The sequence below is a fragment of the Anomalospiza imberbis genome, chromosome 3, assembly GCF_031753505.1.
Source record: "Anomalospiza imberbis isolate Cuckoo-Finch-1a 21T00152 chromosome 3, ASM3175350v1, whole genome shotgun sequence".
NCBI classification, from domain to species: domain Eukaryota; kingdom Metazoa; phylum Chordata; class Aves; order Passeriformes; family Viduidae; genus Anomalospiza; species Anomalospiza imberbis.
In genome coordinates this window covers 48,921,014-48,934,265 of record NC_089683.1, presented here as the reverse complement: position 1 = coordinate 48,934,265, position 13,252 = coordinate 48,921,014, and the positions used below count along the sequence as shown (strand labels likewise).

The window sequence follows — 13,252 nt, the reverse complement described above, 5'->3', positions numbered from 1 at the left end:
GGTGAAACAAAAGGTTGATTTTGTTATTTTGTCTCAAACTTTATGCTAGAGACAGAAGAGTTAGAAACCAATACAGTACTTAGATCTGACTTAGGTGTAACATCAGAACTTCAGTTTTTCTCTTGCTTTATAGAATTTTTCAAAGTACTTAAAATATTTTAGGAATAAGAGGAAAAGAGCAACTTCTACTTGGCTAGAGACTGCTGAAAGCTGAAATGCAAATTTTGGAGAACAGTGAAATGCTAAGACAGCTTTATGTTTAAGAGAACTGAAGATGTACATGGCGCAATGCTTTGATCTTTGAAAGAAATTTAAAAAGAAGCAAAAAAGAGGGAAATGGGTATGAGGAGAGAGGAGTGAAACCATTCTTTAATATTACGAGTCTACAAATTTGAAGAAATGGAGACAAAATTATTCTATATTAAGGCTGTTTTATAAACTAGGAAAAAACAAGGAAATTCAAAGTTGACATTAATAATTCATGTAGAACTTGTGTGGAAATGTTTTCCTTTGTTCTTTTTCAGGAATGTAACACTAAATGCAATAATAATAATAAATATGATAGCATCCATTAAAAAAATCCTAATTTCCTGACTATTAAAACCTTTGATCAAACAACTTCTGAGCAAACAGAAGTTGTAATAACCGTAAATTTATTTCATATATCTTGTATTTTTAGACATATTTGGATGGTTGGCTGAACAAGTAGACACAATCTTCAAATGACATGGACATAGAAAAAGAAACTTATGAAAACTACTCTTTTGAGATGCTATAAAGCTTTTTGAAAATTTAAAGGATTTTTTTTAGCTTTCATTGTCTCTCCAGTCAATCAGGAAAATACTGGAGAAAAATTGAGCTTTTATGAGGTATTTTCTAAATAATGACATCGAATTTGCAAACAGAAGCCCTGTGTATTACAGCAGTTTCAGGAGGCTCCAGCAAAGATCAAAACCCTGCTTTCTACCTCTATGGAATGGCATGAGGGGAAGTCCTGGCTGCAACAATTCACTCTAATTACAAGGTAGAAGACCTCTCACTCTGTGAGAGCTATTACTGTCGCCCCTAGCTATGGGATTCATCCCACTTAACTCAAGGCGTTCGGAATTTAGGCTTCTAATGCAAAGTTACAATCTGAACTAGTTGGCCAAGAACCTGTGGTAGGCAAAAGATGGTGCAACAAGAATTTTCTGGGGTGGCAGCTCTGGAGAATGAAAGGATTTAATTAAGTGAGAAACTTCGCTTTTAGGCAATGAAATAAAGGGAAATTAATTTCCGCTTTAGAAGGAGGCAGCAAACAGCACTGAGATGTCTAGTTCATTATGGGAACACTTCGATTTTGGAAGGAACTTCATAAATTTGAGGAATTAGGAAAGGTCCTTTAAATTATTTGAGTTGTAGGGTTATAGGGATAACAACTCTGAATGGACAAATCTTGTCTTGAACCATCTCATATGGCTGTTTGTGCTCACACATCAAGGGGTGACTCTGTCAATTTTATTACTGTAATCTGAAATGGATGGTGTATCAGTTGTGAGAAGTCATTAATGAGAACAGTTTCTAATTAGCTCACTTTTGTCCAGTGACAAAACACAGCTAAGAAAATTATTCTTCAGCACCACCTTTCAAGGCTTTTTGTAGAAGCTCTGCCATGTAAAAAAATGATACACAACAACTTAAAAACCCGTCAATGACACCACTAGCTCTGGCCTTGTATCCTTCAGATGGTAGCTTTATGACAGTGCTGAAGAAATCTGCAAATTTCCTGCAAAAATGCTGCTTAAATGTGATTATGGTAGTTCCTATATTAGATATTCCAAGCTGAACATTGGCTACACTCAGTCAAGAGGAAAACTGCTGCTGACCTGCTTTTCACTTTGCTGTTATTGATTCTTAAAAGTTCATTCAAAGGTCAGAAATGCTATAAATATTCTTCCAGCAGGAAGAAACATACATAGGCGGGGATGCTTTAGGTCTTTAAAGATAGGAGGAAAAGGAGATGTCCTGACAATTTCAAACAGACTGGATAACCAAAAAGAATTTCTCTGATGATTTAGATAGAGTGATTTGCTTCCTTCTGAAGCCTCATATAACACTGAAAACCAGATTCCTGGCTGTAAGCTGAAAATGTGCCATGTCAAGAAATGTAAAGGTTCCAAGCAAGTAAAATTAAAATAATTAAACACAGAAAATCATTCTGTTAAAACACTTGCCAAAACCTAACTGTGATTCAGACCAGTCTTCCTGAGGGGAAGTTACTGTTCCTTTTTAAAAACAAACGAAAGCTTGACTCATGTTGGGGCAATATTAACATTGCTGGGATGGCAATTTCCATATAGCTTTGTCAAACAGCTGGGAAATGGTTTCTGATTCAGAAATGTATTTTCATCACCAATACAATGTAAGTTTTTTCAGATAAACCAATTCACTAACAAGACTCAATATCCTTTTTCTTGTGAGAATTTTCTTGCCTACATCTAAATGTGCACTGCAGCTTTAAAACATGGCCTGAGGAACATCTGGTTTCATTCTGAATGATTATGCAAAAAGTAATCAGTGAAGCTTATTCTCATTTAAATGACAACTGATGGTAATTTACTTTGGCAAAGACTCACTTTTTGGGAAAGACTTTGCACAGCTTGCTTAGTGCCATCTGCTCCTCTTATGGGTTATACCTGCTGAGATGGAAAGGGTCTGAACCTGGGGATCTATCCCCAGCCTGGCTGGTGTTTACACTGTTAGACCCCAGGCCATGGGATAGGGCTCTTGGTTGGGAAGCATGAGGTTAAGAGAGAAGCTGAGGTGAAGGCAAATTTATGCTTCAACTCTTATTTACCTACACTGAACCACACCTACGCCCAGGTTAATTTTCTTCAGTTTCCCACCCCGGAGGAACCACCCTGTGCTGCTCCTCTGGCTGCATGCCCTGCAGTGGCACATTGGGGCCAGGACCCGCCAGTGACTCACCAAAGAGCCTGAGGACAGCTCACATCAACTTGACTGGGCAGACACCAGGGGAAGAAAGCAATTCCAGGTGCCCAGGGGCCCTGCCAGCCGAAAGTGTGCTGGGGAAAGTGTGCTGGGTTTAACTACAAAGTGCATACAGCTCCACTACAGCTGCTCCACACACTCCTTATGCCTTTCTCAGGACAGCCTTTAACCCCTTTGCACACAGACCGAGTTAGACTGTCTGTTAGGGTTATTTGTAGAAATGTTGTTGTGTTGTCGGGCCTCACCCCCTGGTTGGGGTGGCCCGGAAAGGTGGAAAAGTCTCTCCTCCAACCTGTGTCTCCAAAGAAAGGCTCGGTAGTCTTCTGTTGTCTGGTCTCAAGATAGTTTATTGTATGTTATCTAAAAGATTTCTCCCTGAGCTGCTGTGGTCCGTTCAGCAGTCAGGCAAGGGCACACTCTGACGCCCAGGGGGCTGGTGCCCTCTTTTATATCATACATTACATATTAGATGTTTACAGTTTTCCCCCAATGCCCATCACCTATACTGAACAGTGACTTTCTACTCTAAACCAATCTGTGAATGCCAACATCACCATGAACATGGAGGTTAGGAAGAAGAAAGAAAGAGGACAGGGCACACCCAAATCCCTCCATCTTAGAACTTCTGACTCCCATGTACAAAACTCAGACCCCTCTGTACAAGGCCTAAAACCCCCCTGTACAGCACTCAAAAATTCTTCCTTTCACTTTGTGACTACTTCTACTATAATATCTAAACTTTTGTGATTTCTTGTTCTTCCTGCAAAGCTGGTAAATTGTTCCATGGATCAGGTTCAAAGCCACAGGGGTCTGTGGCTGCATTCCAGGGTCTCAAATGCTTTTGACCTGGGCCCGGAACATCCAAGAGTGTCCAAGGGACATTCTGGGTTCCAACAGTTATTGGTATTTTTTTTCCCTTTGAGGTGTGCAGTAGTATGCAAAACGGGTTCAACTATGTTGCTGCTCGTGCCTGTAGTTGCTCCTGCCTCTTCTTGCCCATGGGCAGCTCCGGTGGGCTCCCTCTGCCTGCAGGCACCTCACGTAGATGACCTCATGTGTTCAGCACACTGAAGCTCAGGTTACCAACACTGGGGGTTATTGTAAAACAAATCCATTCTATGGTCCACAACTATCACACTGATACGGCTCTCTGCAATTTAAAACAACGCCATTACAGATCCTGAGGGCATTAACATAAAAGCTGGGTTATGTTCCAGACTTGCAAACACGGTCTGATTCTGGATAGCATTTTGAGCTCACTTAAGAAAGACAAACTCCTTTTCAAAAGGGAAATCACGTCAGGAAAGTGCATCATTTTACAAGGACAAAGGGACCTGCACAGGTGGGTTCTTCCAGTTGTAAAGGAATGTAAAGATGGGATGACATAAGCTGTAGAGGTTCCCTGTAGGCATGTTCTCCATGAAGAAAGCAAACACTTACAAGATTCCTGGGGGTAAAACTTTATACCCTATGGGCATCCTTCTTAGGGTATCACCCAAAACTCCTGGGTATAGACCAATCAGCTTTGCTGTGTGGTTTCCACAATTCACTCAGGTATTAGTGTGTGTTTTGCCATCCCTGAATTACTTCTGTGCTGTGGAAGCAGCTGTGAAATCCATCTGCCTGTGCATCAGCACTTGCCAGTCCCATGTCAGTATGCAGGGAAATTATAAAGAACAAATTATTCCCTTAACGTGATGTGCTGAAATGAAAGGTTAAGGCTTCCTAGTGACTACTGATTTAGGCCATCTCCATTCTTGGCTGTCCAATGTGTTTTGTTGTCGTGTTTTTTTTTTTTTTTTTTTTTTTTCCCCATTAAAAGCTGGAAGATCACCTCCTCTTGTTGCCTTTGCATCATTCTGCTTTTTTTGGGTGAGATGGAGACTAAACTAATCAAAGTAAAAATTCAGTTTTGAAAACTGAAACATGATTTTAAAATTTACATAGGCAGTGATACATCTTTCGTTTGCTTAGCAATTCCAACGTAAGTGTGTTTGGTCATATGGAGGACTAAGTAACAGTACTACTAAAAACTGGCTCTTCTCTGGTAGAACACCACAGATAAAGCTGAGGAAAAATACAGATACCACCCTGTGGAAAACAAGAAACTTTTTCATAATAATTCATAAATACTGTTTATCACATTACTAACAATTACTTTTCTCAGGGAGGACTTCTGTCCTTCCACTATTTTGTAAGGCCTGGTAAAACCAAAGTACAAAATATTTGTACATTGTGTATTTATATTTGTGTATTTTATATTTGTGTATATTCAAATTGCTCTAGGCATATATAAAATCCACAGAATTCTCTGAGCACAAATTTTAAAAAGAAGTTTTAATTTTTTTAGTTTTACCAAAACCTTTTACACTTTTATTAAAATCTGCCTTACTGCTTAAATTGTGCCAAGCAACAGGCTATGCAGAGATAAGATTGAAGCTTTACTTGTTTACAAGAAAATCAGTAGTTCCTTTAGAGACGTCAGCAAGTACTTCTCTGAAGTTTTACTTGTTTATAAGAAAATCAGTAGTTTTTTAGAGAAGAATCAGCAAGTAAGTTTCTCCAGAAGGTTTTGATTGTTGTGTTACAAGAACTGAAAATAACAGCTCCCTACAGATTAAGTAATTTGTTTTCAAAACTGTCAAAACATTAACTTTCTGCCTTCCCAGGACCAGTGTGACTAACAAAGCCTTTCTGTTTGAAACACTGATATGGTGAAATACAAGCAAGGCCATTTTTTCCTCAGAAAAGAAAAATCACATTTTGGAAAATGAGTCTCCTACAAATTCATTCTTCATTGTAGTTCATGTGCAAATTTGGCAAGAGTTTTCCCTAATTTTATTTAATTGCAACTATAAATACTCTGCAAGGGTAAGGGGGACATAAATACATAATTTCAATTCTTCACTGCACATATTTTGTAAGGGTTTTTTTGTTCTGTTTTGTTTTTTAAAAGTGGGATCTTGGAAAGATCCCAGAAAATGTACAAAATGGTACAAAAAGAAATAAATTCCCTCTCTAGAGCAGTTTTATTCTGAATCTCATTAGTTTTGTAAAAAGATCCAGAGCCTTATAAATGAGGAACTTCCAAAATTCAGAAAAATAACTGTGTTAAAATCAGTACCATAGTCTTCCTAGAGATCTCTGTATAATTATGGAGGGAGACAGGCTTTTCCAGGAAGCATTTCCAATTAAAGTAAGTTAGGAAAGGTAGGTAATTGAGGAAAAAAACCCTGATATAAACATTCCAGGAATATACAGGTCAGTTCAAGCACCTGTTCATAGCTGTTCTTACCAGGGAGTACATGAGGTGGAAGCAGAACACGGAGGGAAACAGAGAAGATGAGACAAGGGCCATCAGTCAGTTCTGACCTAACCTGTCACTTCAGAAAAATGTCTCAATTTTTCATTTAAAACCAAAGTGAGACACACAAAGCATCTTCTTTGCATTGTGTAGTCTGTAGTCTTCCAGTTTTTCTGAACTTTTTAAGTCTCTCTAATAAAACCTCCTGAAATAAGGCATATTCTAGTAACACCTCCTGAAATAAGACATATTGAAATTTTCTTCTTGGACCATACTTTTCCCCACTGAACATTGACACTGAAGTGTAATGGGGAAAACTCCCTGCCATCATTTACCTTGGCCTTAGAAGTAAAAAAAAAAACCATCAAGGACCAAAAAAAGAACAAAAGTTCTTCAATCCTCAGTTACAGAAAAACTAAGAACATTTTTCCCTGTATCTTAATACTTCAGGTATAAAATATATATGAAAACTGGAATAGAGAATTTGATTCTGAAGAAATGTGTCCCCACAATGCAACACAGGGACCCTGCTGCAAGGGTCCTTAGCTTTTCCTTTTTTCAATTCCCTAAAATATGTTATTTTAAAGGGAATAATGATTGCGTAGGAGACATGAGCATGCATTGTTACCACACTGATTTACCTGGAATACACAATAGACTTTTTCATTAACTTTTATATGAAAACCATTTATACAACTAGGTTGATTTATGATTTATAAGTAGTTCCATTCTTTTTTCCTCTCTTATTACACTGTCTCAAATCCCTACTTTAATTTTATTGATTTATTCTGTCTAAAGTTCCATCTCCAAGTATCGGCTGCCTCTGAAGGGGGGAGGTTTTATATCAACCTTTAAGGACTGACTTAAGATTTAAGATTCTAAATGCAGAAGGATAAATTTGGGAATTAAAAATAAATAAACAAAAAACCCATGCAGCTCTCTGCCTGTTAGTAACTGTACAAGTATAGCTGCAGATAGTGGATAATAAAGCCTTACTCAGCTTAAGTAATTAAAAAGAAGAACCCCACCCAAACCCAGTATTTTTTAAGGAAATACCCAATATTTCTAAGGAAAACTGGATGCCTTAGAATAATCTGTCTTTTTTTCTGGAAATAAAAGCTAACATCTGAGACTACTGAGAGAGGGGTTCTGGCTTCTGTTGACCCAAGAATTCTTTTTATCTCGTGGCAGCTGAGAAGCATTTCATTACACATCTAAAAATCATACTGATATTAAATCCATTTGAATATGGCTGTCAGGGAAGACACTACCTTGGCATTGCTACACTTGTGCATTAAATAATGACTATTTTTATAGGTTATTCATAATACTTGGCACCTCAAGTAACAATCTTAGAAACAATTTTTAATTAGAATATAATGACATTCAATAGTTAAAGACCATTTTCTCTTAGAAAATATAGTAACTGCCACTAATAGTTTAAAATCATAGATATAAAAGAATATGAAACATAACCACAGCCACACTGGGTGGTTTTGTTCAGTAGCACACTGAATTTTTTTTTCCTGATCTATTTTTTGCCTTATATTTTGTTTCCCTTTGCTTAAGAAAATGTTAAAGAGGCACTGAAAAAGTTTGGGACCTATCACTGACTTTAGACTCTCCCCTTGGAGTCATATCTCTCTGTTCATGTATCATCAATGAATCCTAATGGTGATTCTGCAATTTTTTTGCAATGAGGATGATTTTATTACAGTCTCTACTGCATTTTCTCTTATTACTATTCTTTCTAGATAAAAACATTACAAAAGAAGGGAAGGAGAAGGTGTGAGTATGTTATGGAAGACAGAGATGTGACAAGAAGTTCACTCTTGAGGTCTGGGGACAATGTCATGGCCCTGCGGATCACAGTCATGGATGAATTCAAAGGAAGGACAAAGAGTATGACAGGGTTAGAACAACTGGCAGAGATTTAAGAAGCTGTTTAAAGTCTGTTAAGGAGCCAGGCATGTCAGGTAGCACCATAATGAAAATCAACACAAAATCTTGTTCCTGTAGGGTTCCTGTTCAGATAGTGTACAACTTCGTATTTAATAAACAAAATGAAAAATCTTAGAAAATGAATGTTCTAGCAAACAGGAAGAGTTCTTATGTGTGAAAAAGTCACTATAAATCTCAGAACAATATGACTGGGCTGGAGATGGCAAGTAAAAATGGAAACTATTCCTTTCTGGCAAAGTACATTTAGTTATCCTTTGAAGGGAAGACTAATGTGAAAAGATTTGTAGTAATGAGTCTTCTGAAGAAGTAAAAGAGAAATGATTCCTCTGCCACTTCCTAAGGCACATGGAGGACAGGGAGGTGATTCCAGATAGCCAACATGGCTTCACCAAGGGAAAATCCTGTCTGACCAAACTAGTGACTCTGTAATGGAGTAACCACAACAGTGGATAACGGTTTGACAGGGTTCCCCCCCAACATCCTTCTCTCCTGAGACCACACTTGGAGTACAGCATCCAGCTCTGGGATCTTCAGCACAGGAAGGACACAGACCTATTGGAGTGAGTCCAGAGGAAGGCCACAAAGTTGATCAGGGGGATGGGGCACCTCTTCTATAAAGAAAGGCTGAGAGAACTGTGGTTGTTCAGCCTGGAGAAGACAAGGCTTTAGGGTGACCTAACTGCAGCCTTGAAGGGAACTTACAGGAAAGATGGGGCAAGAATGTTTACAAGGACATGTAGCCACAGGACAATGGGAAATGGATTTAAATTGAGAGTAGTTTTAGATTAGATATTAGAAATTTTTTTTTTTTTTTTTTTTTTTGGTGAGGGTGGTGATGCACTGGAACAAGTTGCTCAGGGAAGCTGTGAATGCCCCATCCCTGGAAGTATTGAAGGCCATGTTGGATGGGGCTTGGAGCAACCTGGTCTACCTGAAGGTATCCATGTCCACAACAGGCAGGTTGGAACTAGATGATCCTCAAAGTCCCCTTCCAATCTATAATTACCTTCCCAGTTCCTTATCTGTGCATTTTGTATGGTTTGCAAAACCACTTGGGTGTTTATATGAAAATGTGCTTTACCTTGTTTCTCAGAACCAAGGGCACTGTGCCAGATCCCTCTATGCAGGAATTTCACAGATAAAAATCTCTTGCTACTATTATTCCAGAAAAAAATAATAATCTTGGAGCATTCAGCCTTAGTCTGGCAGTATCACAGAGGCACCTGGAATCTGTGGACAGTAACAATATATGAAGTGGTTTCACAGCAGATAAAAATCAAGTTAGAATGAACATGTTTGCTAATGAAGAGAAAAAGTCCTCGGGTTGCTAACTTTGCCTAGAAATACAATGCAGCATACATACTGAAATTTAAGACATCTGGAGCCCAAGGTGAATAATACAGACAGATTGAACAAAGCTAGTGAGGAAGAAGATGGCACATCACTTTTGTTTTTGACCTTTCAGGTTGCAAGAACTAATTCCTTTCAGAACATTAGCTATGGAGGACTTAGGCTAACCTAAACAATGCAGTGTCCCACGATCGCTTACCAGCCAAGAAATGTCCACTTTTGTATTTTCTGACCTATTATTTCTCTGGACTTGGTGGGAGAGGCAGAACTGCTCCTGAAAAAGGTGACTCTCTACCTCATGTGTAATCCACATCTACTGTTTGTTGCAGATCTCCTCTGCTACTTACCACTTTGCAGTTCTCCTGGTTGCTTCATAAACATTGGGTAAGCTGCAGTATTTGGAAACTGGGAAACTGAGGCAGAGATCAGCTGTCATATCAAACTGAAGAAGACCTCAGCCCAGGCTTTGATTATGATTCCTCTACATGTTCTCAGCTCTAGGGCTCCTTTCACTACTTGCTTCCAATAGCAGATCAAAAAAGCAAAATGTGCTTTCTGCAAAAAACAGTTCTACAGACCAACCTTAATAAAAGCTTGACATTTTGGAGAACACACAAGAGAACTCTAAAGCTCCTTAATCAAAACCAGCACATACAGATTCATGGAAACTATGCTGAAGGGAAGCTTTCTGCATCAGCTGCCAGTTCTCTCTCTGCCAGGAATGTACCATACACAATTTTATTTTTGTTTTACTACAAACTGGCTCAATTTCAATTTCCAAATTGGTTCCGAATCAAATCACAAGGTAACTCTTTATGAGGTTCTCTGTCTACTCATCTACTTCTTTTGAATTCTGCAGATGAAAACAATTACATGGAGAAAAAAGATGAACAAAACCTCATGGAGAATAAGGATGAATAAAACTCCTTACTTCTATCACGTATTGTTTACGCACATGTTATATATGTCAAAGAATGTTTTTTGCCCTGCAAAGTCATACTGGTAAGCCCTCCATTTCACAGGTAATTTTTTTTTTCTTTCTTCCAGGATTTCTGTTTGGATTTTGACATAATTTAAGAACTATAACATGAAGTTATTTCTCACAGGTTTGCACTAAGTGTTAGTGGACCAGCAAAGTTTACAAATTTGTACTACTGATCCATCCTTCAGGCACCCCATCTTCCATAGGGTCTGTGTCACTTCTTTAAGACCTTTGAGTTCCTTGGGGCTCTTGATCAGCACTGCAGGTCTGAAATTAGCAATGAGCACACCTCAGCTGGGATTCATAGTGTGAAGGCTCTGCAACAGGAAACACAGCTCTGGGTCAGTGGGCCAATGTTTTGTGTGCAGTGCAGGCACTGCAAAGCCCTCCATGGACCAGGTCTGCTGTCACTTCATTGCCTTCAGTGGGAGGTGGCTGAGGATAAATGATAGACAGCCAGAGCAGTTTCTACATACTGCAGTTTCTGCATCTATTCCTGGTACTTCACTGTTTCAAAACAGACCTCCGATTTTTACAATGTAATTCTCAGTCAATTTTTGTTTCAGGGAGCGTGGTGGTTGCTGCTGGGAGAGGGTTAATTTTCTTCCAAGTGGCAGGTAGGGGGCTGTGTTTTGGATTTGTGCTGAGTACAGTAACGAAAATAAAAATGTTTTTGTTATTGCTGAGCTTACACAGAGTCAAGGCCTTTTCTGCTTTTAGTACTTCCATACTGAAAGGAAAGTTGGAGGTGCCATAGGAGTTTGGGAGGAGACACAGCTGGGACGGGTGACCCCAACTGACCAAAGGGATATTTCAGACCATTTGACATCATGCCCAATACATAAAGTACATAAAGTGAGGGGAGGAAGAAGGAAAGGAGACACAGAGTGATCAAGTTTGCCTTCTCAAGTCACTGGTACGTGTGATGGGGCACTGCTGTCCTGGGCATGGCTGAACAACTGCCTACCCCTGGGAAGCTGTGAATTGTTTTGTTTTGCTTGAGTGAGCAGCTTTTGCTTTAACTTTCATTATTAAACTGTCTTTTAAACTCATCTCAACCCGTGAGTTTTCTGCCTTTTACTCTCTGATTCTCTCCCCAATCCTGCTGGTGGGGCAGTGAGTGAGTGGCTTGGCTGCTGGCTGGGGTGAAACCACAACAGTGAGAGGCTTGCAACTCCATATAAAAAAATTAGCTTCTTAAAATGATCCACTTCTCTGATACAGATTTGGCAAGTAAAAAAGCCAGGTTTTGAATAAGCTACCAAGGGTGTAACATCCTATTTAGAAACAGTAGTAGAGTCTGGTAATAATCTACATAAATTTATAAGCTTTCCAGTGGGACATTTATTATTCCATGGACAAAATAAAATGTATCTGTTTAACCATCTAATAATAAAATCGTACAGAACAAGTAAAATGGAAATATGTGTTCCCTTAATGCCAGAACAGCTGCTGAGTTGTGCATGGTTTGCATCCCTAGTGTTCCTTTCAGTCTTTTGAATTTCAATTTAGTTCTTCTCCCCCAGTCATGGACACTCCTGATGGACACTCTTGTATGTGCTGGGAAACAGAATGAAGGTGAAAAGACATTCATAACCATAATTTCACCCTTCTAGTCTAGAATTGTGGGTATTGAATCAAATAATATGTCTAAAAATTTAGCATTTCTATGGAAACATAAACATGAGAACTCAAGGTATTATTTCAGAATGGCTGCTACTACTGATGCAACAAACCTGTTGGTGTTATTAGCACCATGCTCTACCCAGCTGAGCTAATCTCAGGGCTAATAAGAGCAGGCTTGGCAAGCCTTGCTCATGTATAAAAATATGCATTTGCTTTTATCTTCCATACAGAAGGGTCTCCACATTCAGTGTAAAATCTTCCATAAATCCCAAGCATTTTTATGCATCACATATTAACACGCTATAAATGTAGTCTAAGTTGAGTGCTCACTGCTTTGCTTCTACATCTTGTCTGTTTTTCTTAGAGAATACAAAGGGAAAGAATCATCTCCTTTTAATAATATTTTCATGTCTTGGAGAAGAATTCCCTTAAGCCAGATAGTCTGTTTGCTGAATACAGTTTTGTCTGGAATACAAAGTGCCATTTAGACATTTGGCTTAGGTTTTGAAAACGCAGACTTAGGTTATGGCAATTTATGTTCTATGGGCACCCACTGGCAGGAGAGGGTTGGGTTGACAGGCCCTTAGCTCATTCTGCTGTAAAAAGAAGCTGCATTTTTTGGATTAATTTGGCTTCATAAGTGTGGCAGTTTCCCTGCCTTATCTCTCTGGTATAATCCAGATCAGACTGTACCACAGTTCTCCCTGCTAGTGTCCTAAAATAAAAGATGATAAAGAAACAGCACCAGAAGGTGATCACAAAACTATGACTGAGGATTTTCTGTAGATGTTGACTTTTAATGACCTCCCAATTACATGGTGTGTGTGTGTGTTTAAAGGCATTTGACATGCTTCTCTATGAAGGAAGTTTCTTTCATTAAAATGAAACACAAACCACTGGTATATAGCTCTCTTCTAAAATAAACAACTAATTAAGCTTATCACTTTCAATAGTTCGAAATAACTGCTGGATAACTATTAAATAATTTGATTAATTTCAATATAGAACACATAAAATTCATGGATCCAATTCCCTGA

The 13,252-nt window shown here is 38.7% G+C and overlaps 1 protein-coding gene across 1 annotated transcript in view; it reads right to left on the bottom strand.

Moving 5' to 3' along the window:
- NT5DC1 (5'-nucleotidase domain containing 1) overlaps nucleotides 1–13,252 on the bottom strand; it is a 127,879-nt gene that overhangs the window by 19,898 nt on the left and 94,729 nt on the right. The window lies entirely within an intron of this gene.